Below are 11,477 nucleotides of genomic sequence, written 5' to 3' on the forward strand. Positions count from 1 at the left end.
CCTCATTCAACATGCAGAGTAACGATCTACTAATTATGTGCACCTGGTGTGATATACCTGTGTGAGATCTGAGCCAATTTAAGAGGGAATACATGTGAGGGTGTCCTATCTTTTTCCTCAGTTAGAATAGGCATTTTTGTAGAATGACATTTACAGAAGATCTTGAAAAGACTTTTCTTCAGTTTTCTTTGTTTAGTTGGATTACTTTAATCTCTCTGTATTGTTGAAACGGAGATGAAATAACCTTTTATTAAAAATGTTACAAAAAACCACATGCTTTCAAAGGGTGTCCTAATTTTTTCACATGACTGTATATACATACCAAAAAAGTGTGAAACAACTGAAAATATGTCATATTCTAGGTTCTTCAAAGTAGCCACCTTTTGCTTTGATTACTCCTTTGCACACTCTTGGCATTCTCTTGATGAGCTTCAAGAGGTAGTCACCTGAAATGGTTTTCACTTCACAGGTGTGCCCTGTCAGGTTTAATAAGTGGGATTTCTTGCCTTATAAATGGGGTTGGGACCACCAGTTGCGTTGTGGAGAAGTCAGGTGGATACACAGCTGATAGTCCTACTGAATAGACTGTTAGAATTTGTATTATGGCAAGAAAAAAGCAGCTAAGTAAAGAAAAACGAATGGCCATCATTACTTTAAGAAATGAAGGTCAGTCAGTCCGAAAAATTGGGAAAACTTTGAAAGTGTCCCCAAGTGCAGTCACAAAAAACATCAAGCGCTACAAAGAAACTGGCTCACATGCGGACCGCCCCAGGAAAGGAAGACCAAGAGTCACCTCTGCTGCGGAGGATAAGTTCATCCGAGTCACCAGCCTCAGAAATCCCAGGTTAACAGCAGCTCAGATTAGAGACCAGGTCAATGCCACACAGAGTTCTAGCAGCAGACACATCTCTAGAACAACTGTTAAAGGGGTTGTCCAGGTTCAGAGCTGAACCTGGACATCCCTCCATTTTCACCCCAGCTGCCCCCCTGACTTGAGCATCGGAGCAGTTCATGCTCCGATGCTCTCCTTTGCCCTGCGCTAAATCGCGCAGGGCAAAGGCATTTTTCTGAGTTCCGGTGACATACCGGGCTCTCTATGGGGCTGACAGGCAGCCCGGTGACGTCACCGGCACTGATGGGCGGGATTTGGCTCTGCCCTAGCCAGTAAAACGGCTAGGGCAGAGCTAAAGCCCGCCCCTCAGAGTCGGTGACGTCACCGAACACACTGCTGGGCGGAAGTTACCGCCCGGCAGTGTGTTATTGAAAACACAAGAGCCTGTGCCCTGTGCGATCTAGCGCAGGGCACGGGAGCACATCGGAGCATGAGATGCTCCGATGCCAGGCTCAGGAGGGCTGCCGGGGTGAAAATAAGGGTATGTCCGGGTTCAGCTCTGAACCCGGACAACCCCTTTAAGAGGAGACTGTGTGAATCAGGTCTTCATGGTAGAATATCTGCTAGGAAACCACTGCTAAGGACAGGCAACAAGCAGAAGAGACTTGTTTGGGCTAAAGAACACAAGGAATGGACATTAGACCAGTGGAAATTTGTGCTTTGGTCTGATGAGTCCAAATTTGAGATCTTTGGTTCCAACCACCATGTCTTTGTGCGATGCAGAAAAAGTGAACAGATGGACTCTACATGCCTGGTTCCCACCGTGAAGCATGGAGGAGGCGTGATGGTGTGGGGGTGCTTTGCTGGTGACACTGTTGGGGATTTATTCCAAATTGAAGGCATACTGAACAGCATGGCAACCACAGCATCTTACAGCGGCATGCTATTCCATCCGGTTTGCGTTTAGTTGGACCATCATTTATTTTTCAACAGGACAATGACCCCACACCTCCAGGCTGTGTAAGGGCTATTTGACCATGAAGAAGAGTGATGGGGTGCTGCGCCAGATGACCTGGCCTCCACAGTCACCGTACCTGAACCCAATCGAGATGGTTTGGGGTGAGCTGGACTGCAGAGTGAAGGCAAAAGGGCCAACAATTGCTAAGCATCTCTGGGAACTCCTTCAAGACTGTTGGAAGACCATTTCAGGTGACTACCTCTTGAAGCTCATCAAGAGAATGCCAAGAGTGTGCAAAGCAGTAATCAAAGCAAAAGGTGGCTACTTTGAAGAACCTAGAATATGACATATTTTCAGTTGTTTCACACTTTTTTGTTATGTATATAATTCCACATGTGTTAATTCATAGTTTTGATGCCTTCGGTGTGAATCTACAATTTTCTTAGTCATGAAAATAAAGAAAACTCTTTGAATGAGAAGGTGTGTCCAAACTTTTGGTCTGTACTGTATGTGTATATGCACATATTGTAAATACACATTTTTGTTTATTTTGATGCTCTTTAAACCTTTGTCATTCTCCTTTTAGTACTGTGGACAACCTTCATCCCGAGGCTGCCGGCGAGTCCTCCTTAAACCCAGATGAGCCAGCAGGGTCCCACTCCCCAGCGGCCCAGGAATCTCGGCATAGGAGCCCCTATGCCAGAAGCTAACAGAAGAGGCCTCCCATCCCGAGCCACCAGAAAATGTGCCGTCCAGTGCAGAGCCACTCCAGCCTAGGTCATGGGCCAGAAGGGGTGGGAGGCAACGCTCCTCAGAGTCTAGAGATACTTGTGCACATATAGACCACCATGTGCTTGAGTATCTCCAGAAAAAAAGGATGAAACAAAGGAGGAGTGCATTCTAAAAGGCTTTGCTCCCTATATAAAAAAATATTCTGAGGAGAAGCAAACCATATTTGCTAATGTGGTGACATCTTTCATCAACATCATGGACACCAACATGGATCCTTTGGAGTTGGTAAAATGCGTGGATCAACTGAAACATCGGGCACTGGCTGGAGACATACACCCCCAACCAGGCCCGAGTACTGGTAGTCAAGGGCAAAATCAAGCTGGTTTTTCCCAGCGTTTGTTTACTCAAGATAGGCCTTATTATGGGCGTCCAGTTGTGTTGTGGCACCATCCTTCTTTTGGCCCACCAGGGGAAATGGGTGCGCTTCCAAGGCATGGACAAGACCCCTTTACAAGGGAGCAGTTTGATTAATAATTGTATTTAATTTTTGTTTTGTATTGTAATATATTTGTCTGGTAAAAAGGCTGAAGTAAAAGCCATATTTATATTATTTTTGTTATATTAAAAAATACTGTTATTTACACTTAATCCTTTATTGCCTTCTGTAATTAATCTACATAAGTAGTTTTTTCACACAAACACATTGTATGAGACTTTTCATAACATAACATGAACACATTATTTTTATTAGAACATACACTCGTACATTTAAACATTACAATATTTTGAGTCATTTCCGGGATTTCAAGGACATCTATGTTTTGCTACGTATACTTCTCATCATTACAATAGGACCTGAAAAAGAATCAATATGACAAATTAGTAATACATAAGCACACTTTTCTAATTACCAGTAAAGGGTCTGGATAACGTATACCATTTTAAATTATGACATGATAAAGTTAATACAAGAAGATTACTAAGAGACTGTTAGTAGCTCTATTGCTTCCTATGCTGTATGGTTATTAATTTCCAAGGTATAAACAACACCCTGCTATCCATCAGTGATGGTAGTGGCTTCACACTAGATGATAAAGCGCAGGTGTCTTTAGTGGCCAGGACCATGGGAGCGAAAATGAGCCATCGTTCTTTCATCTAGTGTCCAAGCACTGCCTCCACTGATGGATTGTTGGCTGGTCGTTACCAATGGAAACAAGCATATAACATAATGTAGAAAATAAGGCTGCCATCAAAGGAAACAATATGGTTATTAACAATACCTCAGTAACTAGCTTGTATGCAGTTTATGGTACTAATTAATGTTATTTGCAGAAGTAAAACAAACCCTTTAATTAAAACATTTAATGAGGTATTAGATGGTATATATATATATATATTCAAATATATGGTCACTTTATTGTCACATGTTCTTATGGCCAATATACTGGCACACGAGATGAAAGGGTTACATTGACCATGTTATTTGCCTACTATATACCCCAGCCCGCAAGCCCACGTCAAGGCTCCTACACTATTTGGCACATTTTTTAAAAAAAGGACCTAACTAAAAAAATAAAAAACCTAAGATGTCCAGAGTCCAGCACTCATCAATGCCACAAACTGCATCCATTTGACATGGCAATGCCCCCTCAGGGCTGGAAAAATAGTCGGCATACATTTCCCGAACCGCCATTCCAGCTGTTCCAGGTCGTCTATGATCATATCTAACAGATGTAGCTGTCAGGTTGTTGCCCTCTCCAGGATCTAAAGAAACATCACGAATCCTGACGAAGTTGTGCAGGATCACACATGCTTGAATAACCAGGGCGGCATCTGTGCGGCGGCCGGGACGGATGGAGATCCATTCAACTTGAATGAATCTGTGATCCGTCTGCACCGTAACAAAAAAATAGAACATGTTTCCGTGGGCTTCCGTTCCGCACTGCACCCATGATGTGGGGTGCACATTGCCGCTGTATGCAGGCCGCAATACAGCCACGGCGGGGCGACGGCTGTGGGCATGAGCCCTTAGGCTGGGTTCACATCACCGTTATGGATTCTGTTATTGTTTTCCGTTATAATAGAAAATAACGGAATCCATAAGACAGAAGTCAAAATGGAAACCTTTAGAGGCATTCCGTTTGCGTGAAAGAGTGCCAGGCCGCGCTCCGGATAGCAAACATGATTGATAATGCTCCGTGCCTCTCTGTGACCTTTTTACTACAAAATCACGGTGACAACTTTATCTAACTGTGATTTTGTAGTAAAAAGATCACAGAGAGGCAAAGAGCATCATCAATAAAAAAAAAAGGAACACATACGGAAATGCATTCGTATGTCTTCCGTATCCGTTCCATTTTTGCGTAACCATCTATTGAAAATGTTATGCCCAGACCATTTTTTTCTATGTAATTACTGTATACTGTATATGCCATACGGAAAAACGGAACAGAAATGGAAACACAACGGAAACCAAAAAAACGAACAACGGAAAACACTGAAAAAGCCATACGGTCGTGTGAAAGAGGCCTCAGGATTTATGTGTGGACAATCGGCGCTGAAATCCGCAGGTGTTAGCAGGGAAATCCATGTGGTCAATCCGCATCAGAAAAAAATAAAATAAATTGACATGCTGCGGATTTTGAACTCTGCACCGTAGGTCCAAATCTGCGTTGTGTAAATGAGAGTTTCAAATTCTCATAGAATACAATATACATGACCTATGGTGTGGATTTAGCCTTAGGCCTCAGCAACACGACCGTAGTTATGGTCCGCATCCGAGCCGCAGTTTTTGCGGCTCTAATGCGGACCTATTCACTTTAATGGCTCCGCAAAAGATGTGGACAGCACTCCGTGTGCTGTCCGCACCTGTTGCTCCGTTCCGAGGTCCCGCAAAAAAAAATATAGCATGTCCTATTGTCCGTTTTGCGGACAAGAATAGGCATGTCTACAATGGGCCGCCCGTTCCGTTCCACGGGCGGCATCCGTTTTTTGCGGATCCGCGGTTTTTGGACCGCAAAAAAACAGCACGGTCGTGTGCATGAGGCCTTAAAGGGAACCTGTCACCGGGATTTTGTGTATAGAGCTGAGGACATGAGTTGCTAGATGGCCGCTAGCACATCCGCAATACCCAGTCCCCATAGCTCTGTGTGCTTTTATTGTGTAAAAAAACCGATTTGATACATATGCAAATTAACCCGAGATGAGTCCTGTCCCTGACTCATCTCACATACAGGACTCATCTCAGGGTAATTTGCATATGTATCAAATCGGTTTTTTTACACAATAAAAGCACACAGCGCTATGGGGACTGGGTATTGTGGATGTGCTAGCGGCCATCTAGCAGCCCATGTCCTCAGCTCTATACACAAAATCCCGGTGACAGGTTCCCTTTAATGAGTCATGCTGTCAGCCAACAGCCATTCCTCCCAACCCCTTGGTACACATACACCCTGGGCTCTTGTATGGCAGTGCAGTCTATCCATGTCACAGATGAAAAAAGTGGTAATGCTGACACGTATATAAACTAACAAGTATGCTAAGGGCCTTTTTCAATGTTCTCAGGGGCCCAATGCTGGATAAGGGTACATTTTTAAACATGATAAAGAACTATTTTTATGACATGATAATAAGGTTCAGATTGAAGGACTTTTCCTGTAGACATCATCCATGTAATATGTCATCATTAGGCCTCATGCACACGACGGTATGTATTTTGCGGTCCGCAAAAAATGGATCCGCAAAAAATATGGATGACATCCGTGTGCATTCCGTATTTTGCGGAACGGAACAGCTGGCCCCTAATAGAACAGTCCTATCCTTGTCCGTAATGCGAACAATAATAAAACATGTTCTATTTTTTTGCGGAACGGAAATACGGACATACGGAAACGGAATGCACACAGAGTATCTTCCTTTTTTTTTGCGGACCCATTAAAATAATTGTTTCCAAAAACAACAGACACGGAATGAAAATACGTTTGTATGCATGAGCACACACGGGCACGGATCGCGCTGCTGGCCTGTGTGGGCAGAGCCTGCAGCCAGGGAGTCTGCATAAGCTCCGTCCACACAGTGCTGCCGAGCGATCTGTGCCTGCAGGGGAGAGAGGACTGCGAGCTTCAGGAACCGGACAAGGTGAGTAGTTACTGTGTTTTTTTTTGTTTGTTTTTTAACACAGAGGGGGCACAATGGTCATTGCTAATGTAAAGGGGGCACAATGGGCATTTCTACTCTGGAGGGGGCACAATGGGCATTGCTAATGTGAAGGGGGAACAATGGGCATTTATACTATGGAGGGGGCACAGAGGGCATTGCTAATGTGAAGGGGACACAATGGGCATTTCTACTATGGAGGTGGCACAGTGCACACAGGGCATTACTACTCTGAAGGGTGCACAGAGAGCATTACTACTATGAAGGGGACACAGAGGGCATTATTACTATGAAGGGGGCACAATGGGCATTATTACTGTGAAGGGGGACAATGGGCTGTATTACTGTGAAGGGGGCACAATGGCATTATTAGTATTAAGGGGGCACAATGGGCATTATTACTATTAAAGGGGCACAATGGGCATTACTACTATTAAGGGGCATTATTACTGTGAAGGAGGCACAATGGGGATTATTACTGTGAGGGGGCACAAAGAGGGCATTACAACTGTAAAGGGGCACAGATAGGGCATTACTACTGTGAAAGGGCCACAGAGAGGGCATAACTACTGTGAGAGGGGCACAATGAGGGTATAACTACTATAAAGGGGGCACAATGTGGGCATAACGACTGTTAGGGGGCACAATGTGGGCATAACTACTGTTAGGGGGCACACATCTGTACAAAACTACTGTGAAGGTTGTACAATGACAGCAATACTACTGTGACGATATTTTTTAAGTATTAGGAGGGGGGGGGGGGGGTGCCAGAGAATGGATCCGCCCCGGGTGCCAAACAACTTAGGCACGCAACTGCTTTTACTAAATAATACATTTTACTCCCTGGAAAAAGTCCCCCACATTCATCAGCGCAGTGAGCGCTGTGAATGGCACGGGCAGCGCAGCGATGCTGCCTATGCCTGAAATCACCAATAAAAGCAGCATTGTTATTGGTTGGGTATTGGCGATACAGGTCGGGTCAGGCAGGGGAAGCCGGCGAGAGCTGGAAGGGGGAGGGGCCGGCTCCTGGAAGTGGCTGCATTAAGCAGAGCGAGGCGCGTTGCCCAAGGACCCTGGGGAGCCACGGACTCGTATGACTGGACTGGTCTGAGAGAAAAGCTGACCCTGGGCCTGTGACCCCCCCCCCCCCCCACCTTCCCCGGCCATGTTGTGGCAGTGAAAAGCCCGGCCTGTCAGTCTTCAAGTAAGTGTTTCCCCCCTCCCCCAATCATGGTTTCGTCCAGTCTCACAGTTCTCTGCTCCCCCCTCATCCTGTCACCCCACTAGTGACCCTGCTCCCCTCCTCCTGTCACCCCACTAGTGACCCTGCTCCCCTCCTCCTGTCACCCCACTAGTGACCCTGCTCCCCCCTCCTACTGTCACCCCACTAGTGACCCTGCTCCTCCTCATGTAACCCCACTAGTGACCCTGCTCCCCCCTCCTCCTGTCCCCCACTAGTGAACCTGCTCCTCCTTATGTAACCCCACTAGTGACCCTGCTCCTCCTCCTGTCACCCCACTAGTGACCCTGCTCCCCCCTCCTCCTGTCACCCCACTAGTGACCCTGCTCCCCCCTCCTACTGTCACCCCACTAGTGACCCTGCTCCCTCCTCATGTAACCCCACTAGTGACCCTGCTCCCCCCTCCTCCTGTCCCCCCCAGTGACCCTGCTCCCCCCTCCTCCTGTCCCCCCACTATGACCCTGCTCCCCCTCCTACTGTCACCCCACTAGTGACCCTGCTCCCTCCTCATTAACGCCCCTAGTGACCCTTCTCCCCCCTCCTACTGTCACCCCACTAGTGACCCTGCTCCCCCTCCTCCTGTCACCCCACTAGTGACCCTGCTCCTCCTCATGTAACCCCACTAGTGACCCTTCTCCCCCCTCCTCCTGTCCCCCCCCGTGACCCTGCTCCTCCTCCTCCTGTCCCCCCTAGTAAACCCTGCTCCCCTCCTCCTGTCCCCCCCAGTGACCCTGCTCCCCCCTCCTCCTGGTCACCCCACTAGTGACCCTGCTCCCCTCCTCCTGTCACCCCACTAGTGACCCTGCTCCCCCTCCTCCTGTCACCCCCACTAGTAACCCTGCTCCCCCTCCTCCTGTCACCCCACTAGGTGACCCTGCTCCCCTCCTCCTGTCACCTCCACTAGTGACCCTGCTCCCCTCCTCCTGTCACCCCACTAGTGACCCTGCTCCCTCCTCATGTAACCCCACTAGTGACCCTATCTCCCCCCCTCCTCCTGTCCCCCCCAGTGACCCTGCTCCTCCTCCTCCTGTCCCCCCAGTGACCCTGCTCCCCTCCTCCTGTCCCCCCCAGTGACCCTGCTCCCCCCTCCTCCTGTCACCCCACTAGTGACCCTGCTCCCCTCCTCCTGTCACTCCACTAGTGACCCTGCTCCCCCCTCCTCCTGTCACCCCACTAGTGACCCTGCTCCCTCCTCATGTAACCCCACTAGTGACCCTGCTCCCCCCTCCTCCTGTCCCCCCCAGTGACCCTGCTCCTCCTCCTCCTGTCCCCCCCAGTGACCCTGCTCCTCCTCCTCCTGTCCCCCCTAGTGACCCTGCTCCCCTCCTCCTGTCCCCCCCAGTGACCCTGCTCCCCCCTCCTCCTGTCACCCCACTAGTGACCCTGCTCCCCTCCTCCTGTCACTCCACTAGTGACCCTGCTCCCCCCTCCTCCTGTCACCCCACTAGTGACCCTGCTCCCCCCTCCTCCTGTCGCCCCACTAGTGACCCTGCTCCCCCTCCTCCTGTCACCCCACTAGTGACCCTGCTCCCCCCTCCTACTGTCACCCCACTAGTGACCCTGCTCCCTCCTCATGTAACCCCACTAGTGACCCTTCTCCCCCTCCTCCTGTCCCCCCCAGTGACCCTGCTCCTCCTCCTCCTCCTGTCCCCCCTAGTGACCCTGCTCCCCTCCTCCTGTCCCCCCCAGTGACCCTGCTCCCCCCTCCTCCTGTCACCCCACTAGTGACCCTGCTCCCCTCCTCCTGTCACCCCACTAGTGACCCTGCTCCCCTCCTCCTGTCACCCCACTAGTGACCCTGCTCCCCCTTCCTCCTGTCACCCCACTAGTGACCCTGCTCCCCCTCCTCCTGTCGCCCCACTAGTGACCCTGCTCCCCCTCCTCCTGTCACCCCACTAGTGACCCTGCTCCCCCTCCTCCTGTCACCCCACTAGTGACCCTGCTCCCCCCTCCTACTGTCACCCCACTAGTGACCCTGCTCCCTCCTCATGTAACCCCACTAGTGACCCTTCTCCCCCCTCCTCCTTTCCCCCCAGTGACCCTGCTCCCCCCTCCTCCTGTCCCCCCCCTAGGGACCCTGCCCCCCCTCCTTCTGTCCCCCCCGTGACCCTGCTCCCCCCTCCTCCTGTCACTTCACGAGTGACCCTGCTCCCCCTCACTAGTGACTCTGCTCCCCCCTGCTTCCCCTCCTCCTGTCACCCCATTAGTAACCCTGCTCCCCCTCCACTAGTGACCCTGTGTGTTCCTATACGGAGAGGAGCCTGGCTAGAGTGTGGTGAGGCCTAGCTGTGTGTCTGTCCCTGTGTGTGTGTATCTGTCCCTGTGTGTGTCTGTCCTTGTGTGTGTGTGTGTCTGTCCCTGTGTGTGTCACCATCACTATGCCCACAGTGTTCCTATGTCTTGACGCAGCTGCATCAGGACGTTCTGTGCGGGGCAAGAAGAAGATGGAAGAGGAGGTAGCGCCGCCAGCATGGAGTCCATGGGAGAGACACAGGGAGGCACACTAAGGACGTAGGTAACACTACCGCATTATCAGCACTAGTGTTATCTGTGTTTTTACATAGGACTGCAAGTAACACTACCACATTATCAGGACTAGTGCTATCTGTGTTTTTACATAGGACTGCAGGTTACACTACCACATTATCAGCACATTATCTGTGTGTGTGTCTGTCCGTTAAAGGGGCGGTCACTGTTAAAGGGGAGGCCACTGTGAAAGTCAATGTTAAAGGAGCGGTCACTGTGAAAGTCTCTGTTAAAGGGGCGGTCACTGTAAAAGTCACTGTTATAGGGGCGGTCACTGTGAAAGTCTCTGTTAAAGGGGCGGTCACTTGAAAGTCACTGTTAAAGGGGCGGTCACTGTAAAAGTCACTGTTATAGGGGCGGTCACTGTGAAAGTCACTGTTAAAGGGGAGGTCACTGTGAAAGTCCCTGTTAAAGGGACGGTCACTGTGAAAGTCACTGTTATAGGGGCGGTCACTGTGAAAGTCATTGTTAAAGGGGCGGTCACTGTGAAAGTCACTGTTAAAGGGGAGGTCACTGTGAAAGTCCCTGTTAAATGGGCGACCACTCTGAAAATCACTGTTAAAGGGATGGTCACTGTTAAAGGTGCAGTCACTGTAAAAGTCACTGTTAAAGGGGCGGGCACTGTGAAAGTCACTTTTAAAGGGGCAGGCAGTGTGAAGGTCACTGTTAAATGGGCGGCCACTATGAAGGTCACTGTTAAAGGGGTGGTCAATGCTAAAGGGGTGGTCACTGTTAAACAGGCGGGCACTGTGGAGGTCACTGTTAAAGGGGCAGGCACTATGAAGGTCATTGTTAAAGGGGCGGGCACTGTGGAGGTCACTGTTATGGGGGACACTGTCAATATCTTTTTACGACACATGGAAACATAAAATGAAATAGATGAAATATACCCGTGCGAAGCCGGGTCCTTCTGCTAGTCTCTTATATATACAAAAATAAGTTTCTGTCTGTCTGGACGTCTGTCTGATCCAACCCATAAAATAAAAAAGGATCGGATGTGGACCAAACGTGACGATCGTGTGCAGGAGGTCTAA

This window comes from Bufo gargarizans, chromosome 2 (genome assembly GCF_014858855.1).
Source record: "Bufo gargarizans isolate SCDJY-AF-19 chromosome 2, ASM1485885v1, whole genome shotgun sequence".
NCBI classification, from domain to species: Eukaryota; Metazoa; Chordata; class Amphibia; order Anura; family Bufonidae; genus Bufo; species Bufo gargarizans.